Source organism: Schistocerca cancellata, chromosome 2, assembly GCF_023864275.1.
Source record: "Schistocerca cancellata isolate TAMUIC-IGC-003103 chromosome 2, iqSchCanc2.1, whole genome shotgun sequence".
Lineage (NCBI taxonomy): Eukaryota > Metazoa > Arthropoda > Insecta > Orthoptera > Acrididae > Schistocerca > Schistocerca cancellata.
The window spans coordinates 141,353,595-141,363,230 of record NC_064627.1 but is presented as its reverse complement, the minus strand read 5'-3'; the positions used below and the strand labels follow the sequence as shown (position 1 = coordinate 141,363,230).

At 42.2% G+C, this 9,636-nt stretch overlaps 1 non-coding gene across 1 annotated transcript; it reads left to right on the top strand.

Annotated features, from left to right (window-relative positions):
- Nucleotides 1-8,556: 8,556 nt before the first annotated feature.
- On the top strand, nucleotides 8,557-8,628 carry Trnah-gug (transfer RNA histidin (anticodon GUG)). The gene has a single exon. It is a non-coding gene; the product is annotated as a tRNA-His (tRNA).
- The last annotated feature ends 1,008 nt before the right edge of the window (nucleotides 8,629-9,636 follow it).

The window sequence follows — 9,636 nt, the reverse complement described above, 5'->3', positions numbered from 1 at the left end:
GTGGGTAAATTCAAATATGATACTTAAAAAACTGTATCACCCACCATTTCTTCACATTTTACAGTTAACTTTATTAAACTAAGCGATTTCTAAAGAATTTAACAGCTTTTATATAGTTAAAATAATTTAAAAACGAGGTTAATGAATATAGATGACGTTGGTAGCACTGCTGAAAAACATTTGCTGCCAAAAATACAAAAAGGAAGACTGGAGGCAGTTTATTGATTCATCCAAAACTAGTTTAAAGGCTGTTTTATTACACAATGGTAAAATGTATGCATCTGTACCTGCTGGACTTTATGTACATATGAAAGAAAGCTATGAAAACCTAGAAATAGTGCTAAACAAAATAGGCTATTCTGCTCATGGTTGGATGATATCTGGCGATCTAAAAGCAACATGCATGCTCCTTGGACAGCAATTTCCATGTTTCTTGTATGAATGGGACAGTAGGGCTAGGGATCAACACTGGTGCTGAAAGAACTGGCCTGTGAGGGAGTCTTTAAAACCTGACGTGAAGAACATTATACGCAAAAACCTTGTAATCCAAAAAACGTACTCCTACCACCTCTACATATAAAGTTAGGCCTAATGAAACAGTTTAAGACTCTGCCTAAAGATGGACCATGTTTAAGTATCTCTGCCAAAAGTTTCTACCCCTTTCGGAAGCTAAACTAAAAGAAGGCGTCTTTGTCGGACCTGACATTAGAAAATTGATATTTGATGTTAACTTTCAATCCACAATGACCTTAAATGAGAAAGGAGCATGGGTATCATTCAAGCAAGTCGTTACAAAGTTCTTAGGACATGAAAATATCCAGAATATGTTTCTATAAGAGCTACAATGTTAAAGAAGTTTAAAACTTTAGGATGTTTAATGAACCTGAAAGTTCACTTTTTGAACAGTCACCTTGATTACCTCCTGGACAATATGGGAGATGTCAGTGAGGAGCATGGAGAGCGTTTTCACTAGGACATTAAAGTGCTGGAAAAACGGTATCAAGGCCGCTGGAACACCAACATGATGGGGGACTACTGTTGGTCACTTCACCGAGAAGTTCAGCAAGCGACTCATCGAAAAAAAGCTACACAAGAAGCTTTAAAGAAAAATGGGAAAGAAAATACAAGCCAATAACAGCTGACAAGTGAAACCTCTATTAACACATATCATTGTTTTAAGTAGCTTACTGTAAATACAAATCATGCTTATGTTGTAACAAAGCGTTTCATTAATTTCCCCATTTACTGTATAGCAAAGGATTTTTATACTATTAATAAAAAGCATATTGCTCGAAGACTATGGGTGATACAAAACACAGAACAGAACACACTGACGCTAGTTCCATATTTGTACATTGAATAGTTTGCCCGTCTGAGGGAGCTGAGTGATGTGTAACATTACGCGAGTGTTCTGTACCGGACACGGCCGACGACACACTCCCATAAGGTTCTCAAGAAGGACAGGAGGTATTGAGAAGCAACTGCAGCGTCAAACAACATGCTTAGAATTTTTTATTTAGGCGAAACTGAGGATTTCTGCAGAGAATATTCTTTAGCTCCGAGAATCTTCTCCTGAGAATGATCTCTTTTTTGTTCACACAAGTTTTTTGCTGGCACGAATCGTTTTTGGAAGGCCCAGAACACGTCGAAGATGAACCTCGCTCAGGGAGATCTACATCTTCAAAAGCCGACGAAAACATCGAACGTGGGTGTACTCTTGTGAGATCAACCGACGTTTACCAGTAAGGGTGATCTGTTAAACATTAACGCTTTCACCGTACATAAAATTTTTACCGAAGATTTCTACATGCAAAAAGTTTGTGCCAAAATGGTGCCGAAAAACCTCACAACTAAGCAGAAGTGATAATCGAAGAAACGTGATCGTTGATCTTCTTGAGAGGTTTGCCAATGACCACGAATAGCTTAGTCGTCTGATCACAGGTGATGAATTCTCTGTTTTTAATTATGATCTTGAGACAAAGTGGTAAATTGACGAGAGGCACACAGAGAAATCTCCTCGACCGCATAAAGCTCGAATGAGAAAATCAAAAGCAAAACAATTCTGATTTGCTGTTTTGACGGTAGGGATATCGTGCTGCAGGAATTTGTTCCTCTAGGACGAACTGTCAAGCAAGTGTTTTACAAACACGCCCTTAAAAGGCTCAGACATGGCGTGAATCGAGTGACACTGGACACTGCAGAGACGTGGATGCTGCATCATGACCACGCCCCATATCACACGGCCACTTCCATCACGGAATTTTTGACCCCAAAAGGCATTTCTGCTGTTTCGCAGCCCCCCGATTCACCTGATCCGTGTCTTTGTGACTTTTTTCGTTTCCCGAAATTTGAAAAGCCTTAAAAGGAAGTCATTTTGGGACTCTGAAGAACATTAAAAAACAATGTGACCGACATGGTAAAGACGCTACCAACTGAGGACTTTCAGCGGTCGTACCAAAACTGGGAACAACGACTCCGCCGAGTATAGCTGCCGAAGGGAACTACTCTCAAGACAACAGTATTTATGTTTGCAAAATATAAAAATTTTCGTAGATAAAAAATCAGTCACATTACTTTTCTGACACACCTCGTATATAAAAATGAAATTTTCGCCCATACAAAAAAGTGTGAAATTTGCGCCAAGTGTCCCAGGAAACTACCTGCTCACTGTCATGGCCTACTTGCACCTTGAGAATTTTTGTCCACCAGACACGCTCCCTTATTGCCCGCGGTGATTTGATGGCTCGCATCGGCGCTGCCATGCAGATGACCAGCAAAATGGAACTTACTGTTGTTGGAACAAGAAAGCCATCAATGGTCGACATAATTTTGTACGATGTGCTCTCTTACAAAAGTGTATCGCACTGGTTCTAGTTGTCTTAACGTTTAAATCCAGCTTTTCTTCCTTTTTTGATGCATACTCTGTCGTTTTAGAGAGCACCTTATTTGATTTACTTATCTTACGACCTTGATATGCATATATTTTTCACTTGACGATAATGACAATTATGTGCAGTACAACAATTATAAACAATTCTATTCATGTTTTGAAGCCACACATTGATAAAGCACGCAGGTACTGTAGGAGGATATGCTGTGTACAGCTTATGTCGCCATACAGAATGAGGCACTTAAGACCACCTGAATAACTCAGTCACTGGTAGTAGTAGAAGAATTTTTTTCAAAGAAAAGCTGCGAAGCTTGAAAGGGGACATAATGTAGTGTCACATGTCGAAGGATAGAGGAGATATGCTACCCAGTTTCAATCTAAATGGATTGGCATGTTATGTTATGAACCTTTCAATAATTCGAGGGCTATTCGGAACGCAAGTTTCGATCGGTCGCGAGAAGGAAACTACAGTGAAAATCAAAAATGTTTTATGTGCAACCGTTGGCAACACCTTCCAGTCACTTCTCTACATAGTCACAGTTCCGACTTTGTCATTTGTCGTGGCGTTGTGCCAGCTTTCCAATACCTTCGTCATTGGAGGCAGCCTCCTGTGCTTTCCGCCAGTTCTCTTCTAACATTCTGCGTGGTGTCTGTTTGTTCTATATCGTGTCTCCCTACCACTTTCGCGCAACGATGCTCTGAGCGTGTTTTTTAGGGAATTGACTAGTTTTAACCTGGGAACTGTTGCTGGTAAGGAGACGCCAGACCACACATGACATGTAGAATTCAGAAGAGTTCAGTGAGACTAGCGATGATATAACCAAATACTTAATGATTTCGGCGTCAGCTCCACTGCACTCCCTGTAAACGAATCTTAATACTAACTACATTTAGTGGAAGGGATTCAAGGCTTTCCTATTTTTAGTTAGCTGGATAAATAACGTCGAAAAAGCAGTTAAGTTTACCATTGGAAATTTTATTCTACTCACAAAACATCGTTTATAAATTGCACTATTGATAAAAGGAAATGTTTTAATACAGGATGGTAAGAACCAACTGCGTTCAACAAAAATGTGAACCAATATTCCCTGAATGGGTTTCCAAGTTCTACAATGGATCGAAGGATGACCTATGCCATATCACATCTATAATCTAGGTTTAAATTAAGTTTCACAAAAGAGAAAACTATCAAAATTGTCTACAGTGACCCTCAATCATCTTTAATTACTTATCTAACTTACCGTAAATTACAGTGGCTGATGTGGCTTCTCTATAATTATATAACAGAAAAATCATCGCGTTTCAGATTTTTACTTCAAGTGGCAAATGTGAACACCATGAGCTTTAATTGACGATCGACACTACTATTACGACTGCTACGGTCGCAGGTTCGATTCCTGCCTTGGGCATGGATGTGTGTGATGTCTTTAGGTTCGTTAGGTTTAAGTAGTTCTAAGTTCTAGGGGACTGATGACCTAAGCTGTTAAGTCCCATAGTGCTCAGAGCCATTTGAACCATTTTTGACACTAGTATTACGCAAAAAGGGGGTGTCACAGATGAGACTTCTGCAGTTCTGAGTGAAGCTTTATGCGCTGTTATGCGGCATCACATGCATTCATTACCTTGTCGGTGTTCGTCAAGGGGCGGAGGCCAGCACAGCTCCGCTCACCTCGCCGTCTCGCAAGCAACTCTCTCCTAACTTCTCCTTACTACAATTTACCGAAGTTGGTTTAAAAAAAACTATCTAGCTGTGTTTTCATCTGACCAATCAGGGTCTCAATGTTAACCTTAAGCTCCGCCTACAAAAATTCTGTCTATCCAATGAGAAACGTTATACTTTTCGTGGTGGGGCAATGTTTTTAAAGTTTGCAACGTAACAGAGACGCCAAAAAGTCTCACGCTAAAACTTGCAGCTGGTGTGGTCCTTTTAATGTTATTTTAAGATCTATACCGTTCTTCTGGACGGCTCTATCTTTAACATGGGCTGGAGGGTGGTCCTGACATAACAGAGACGCGAAAAAGTCTCACGCTAAAACATGCAGCTGGGGTGGCCCCTTTTGTATTATCGTAAGATCTATACTGTTCTTCTCGAGTGCTCTAGGTTTTAACATAGGCTGGGGGGGGGGGGTCCTGACGTAACAGAGACGCGAAAAAGTCTCACGCTAAGGCTCTAGCTTTTAACATGGGCTGGGGGGTGGTCCTAACGGTTATCTGGCGACGTGGGTGTCCGTCCCTTATCGTAGGGCCTTCTAACTTAACACAGTTCTGCTCTCGGCTTCTGTTCTCGTTTCTCCCCTCGGAACTGCGTCTGTCTCACGGTGGGAAGGTATGACATGCATTTAGGCATTCTTGTGTTAGTCTGTGGTATTCCATTTGCTCACTCGTTACTCGTATTACTTTGGTTAATTTAATGTCACGATTTATTCGGAGCTATGTGACATACTACTGGATTTGCTTATGATGTCAGGGTTTTCATGGAAGGTGTTGGATTTGCCTGACACCTTACACTCTACACTGATCTGCAGCTTGTTATCCGTGCCAAAACGTTGTGTACATAGCCAGCGCTATATGTGAGCAGAGATGAAACTCAGGGGGATCCAGTCATGGGCTGTATTATGGGTGATTAAACACTTCCCACCAAAAACGCTGTAGCAGTATATTCATTGTCCCTACAGAGTGCAGCCGAGAATTGTAGCGAAGAAGGAACGGTATGACAGGTATGTTATGTGGGCTGAATGACATTAGGTGAAATCTCTCATCAAGCCCTCATACTTGCGGGAGGCACTATTTTCTCGGCTCGCGGTCCCCTCAGAACTGAAAAGAGCGACGTGACGCGATCGACGGGCACACTAGAGACACTGCTTTACACATATGGGCAAAGCTTCACTGGATTTTCACAGTGGTTTCCATTTCGTGGCCGATCGGAGCTTACTTTCCGAATAGGACTGTACGTTTAAAGACGCGTACAACGCTTTAGGTTCTTGCGCTGTGACACCGTATACGCAAGTACGTTAGTCGGATTGTCTTGATGTGTCTGTCAACGTTACTGTATAGTGGAACTGATCCCTGTTACGATCGCACCAGTTCCGGGTGCCGAACCGCACAATAACCCTGAAGGAGTGGTTCGGTGTGGGGCGGCGGAGGGGTGAAGTGGACTGCGGTAGTCGTCGTGGGGCTGTGGAGCATTCCAGCTGCAGCGGGAGCGGAGCCTCTCCGTCGTTTCTAGGCTCCCGGTTAACCTACAATACAATACAACCTAGGGTTATGTACATTATACTTGAACCATATGCTGAGCCGTGGGTATGGGATATATTTTATTTTATTTGTAGTATGCTTTGCCAAGTAAAAGAGAAGAGATTTTTAAATTCACTATTTGTAATTAGGTTTTTGTATTTTCCAGTGTAGTTGCTGAAGATCCGGTAGTAACAAAAAAAATTGTGATTGCATCTAACAGAAGGAAAAATAAACTGTGATAACTCCCGATTGTTAAAATTTTGATATTACAATACTTGCTCGAGCGTCTCCAGTCTCCTTCATCAGTGCACCACGTGAACGCCCTCGGCCCCTCTAGCTGCCGACAGGGGGATTAGGTGGCCTCTGCTCTGGTTTTTCTTGGCACGAGCTTCGCTGGGCTGGGCTTATTTTGCAGGACACCACTACATCATCTGCCGGCGCAGTAGCGAGAGCGAGAGGTAAGACAGACACAAGAGGACGCTAAAGTTCACTACCGCCCATATCTGGTTATAATAAAAAAAATAGTTTAGTGCTGATTGTGCGGTTGTGTGTGGTCATATAAACTCTGGCTATATTTTCATATGAACAGCTTGCCCAAACGTAAATTTTTAATGTGCCATAATCTGAGGAGCTTTTAGACTATGTAATTTCTCATACGCATTCAATTGCTTTGAAAAGTTCGGAACTGTAAACCAGTAGTAGCGAGCGTAATATTTTTCTTTTTTTTTTCTTTGTGTCATCAGTCTTCTGTTGACTTGTTTGATGCAGCCCTCCACGAATTCCTCTCCTGTGACAACGTCTTCGTTCTCAATTATTTGCCAGATGTTTTCCAATCTCTGTCTTCCTCTACAGTTTTTGCCCCCTACAGTTCCCTCTAGTACCATCGAAGTCAGTCCCTGGTGTCTTAACACGTGTCCTATCATCCCGTCCCTTCTCTGTATCAGTGTTTTCCACATATTCCTTCCCCCTCCGATTCTGCGCATAACTTCCTCCTCATTGCTTACCTTATCAGTCAACCTAATTTTCAAAATTCGTCTGTAGCATCACATCTGAAATGCTTCGATTCTCTTCTGTGTCGGTTTTACCACAATCCATGTTTCACTACCATACAATTCTGTGCTCGAAACATATTCTCAGAAATTTTTTCATCAAACTGAGGCCTGTGTTTGATGTTAGTAGACTTCTCTTGGCCAGGAATTCCCCTTTTTGCCACTGCTAGTCCGCTTTTGATGTCCTCCTTCCTCCGTCCGTCACTGGTTATTTTGCTACCTAGGTGGGACACTCCCTTAACTTCACCTACTTCGTGAGCATCATTCCTGATATTAAGTTTCACGGTGTTCTCATTACTTTCGTCTTTGTTCGATTTACTGTCAATCCATATTCTGTATTCATTAGACTGTTCATTTCACTCAGCAGATCATGCACTTCTTCTTCACTTTCACTCAGGATGGCAATGCCATCAGCTAATCGTATCATTGATATCTTTTCACCTTGAATTTTAATTTCACTCCTGAACCTTTCGTTTTTATTTCCATCACTGCTTCTTCAATGTGCAGACTGAACAATAGGAGCGAAAATCTACTTCCCTGTCTTACACCCTTTTTAATCCGAGCACTTTGGTTCTTGGTCGTCCAGTCTTATTATTCCCTCTTGGCTCTTGAACATATTGTATATTACCCATCTCTCCCTACAGCTTAGCCCTCTTTTGTCAGAATTTCGAACATCTTGCACCATTTCACATTGTCGAATGCTTTCTCCAGGTCGACAAATCCTATGCATGTTTCTTACTTTTTCTTTAGTCTACTTTCCATTACCAACCGCAACGTCACAATTGCCTCTCTAGTGCCTTTATCTTTCCTAAATCCAAACTGATCGTCATCTAACGCAGCCTAAGTTTTCTTTTCCATTCTTCTTACTACCTAAGACATCGAAATAAAATATCTCTGGTGGAGAGAACATCCATTTACAGTGGAAAATTAGCAATTGGTGCACGCAATGTACACCTCACGAGGGGCTTGCTGGGAGCAAATGAAAGTCGTCATTGTGTTTTTTTTCGTTTCCACCTCGGTGACACACTGTGTATTGTGGTATTTCATTACGCCTATTGAGTAAACAGTTTCCTATAACCCGAAGAAGTAAGTATATTTTATAGTTTGCTGAAATATTTCTTACATTGATGAAAAGCAAACACGCAAACGTGTCTGTAATAGCTTGCTTGTGGGGACCATTTATAAGAAAGACCCAAGGTCACAAGCTTTGCGTTTCGGGAGATAAGTCTGTACTGAGGTGCAAGTAACCGTAAATGAGTTCTGACTTGCTCGCGGATGGCGCAAGGCAGCCGACGTGACGCCGCTATGCGGAATCCGATGACGTAGCCAGCGGCCACCGGGAAGGGAAAGTAAGTCCACTGCTCCGGTCCACTCACTCCGTCAGCCGTGATAGTCTAGTGGTTAGGACATTGCGTTGTGGCCGCAAGAACCCAGGATCGAATCCTGGTCACGGCAAAAGGACAAAATTTTTTCTAGTAAGATTTGAAGAATATATCTATTTCCTGAGAGATTACGAAGGCCTCCTAAGACTTTTTTAACGGATCGGTAACTTTAAATAAAAACATGTTTTCACTGAGGCTGTAACTTTACGTACTGCCCAAAGGAAACATACATTGTGACAATTATTGAACTACACGAAATAAAATCGTCGTAACTTCTGAACGGTTTGCATTAGGACGTTCAAACTGCACGGTTGGTCGCGAGGCATGACGGGAATTAGTATTCGCTGTATGGTTTGCTTTTGCGACGAAGCCCACTTTCTTTTGAATGGGTTACTCAATAAGCAAAATTACCGCATTTGGGGAACTGAGAATCCGCATTTCGCGATCGAGAAGTCTCTTCACCCTCAATGGGTCACTGTGTGGTGTACAATGTCCGGTCACGGAATAATCGGTGCGAAATACCTTGACGGCACGATGACTACCGAACGTTGCGTGAAGGTTTTGGAAGATGATTTCATCCTCATTATCCAAAGTGACCCTGATTTCGACAAGATGTGCTTCATGCAAGACGGAACTCGACCCTATCGAAGCAGGAGACTGATGCCCTGGAGGAGCACTTTGGGGACCCCAATCTGGCTCTGGGGTACCCAGGGGCCGCTGGCATGGGCCTCGATTGGCCAACATATTCTCCGGCTCTGAACACATGCGACTCCTTTTTGTGGGGCTATATTAAAGGCAAGGTGTACAGCAATAACCGCAAGACCATTGCTGAGCTGAAAACAGCCATTCAGGAGGTCATTGACAGCACCGATGTTCCAACACGTCAACGGATCATGCAGAATTTCGCTACTTGTCTGCGCTACATCATAGGCAATGATGGCAGACATATCGACCATGTCTTAAACTAAATCCGAATATCTATAGTGACGTTTACATGTTGAATAAAGTGTGTGCACGCTGTAGTTTGTAACTAATTTACGGTTTTCTTTCATACAGTTCAATAATAGTCACCCTGTATGTA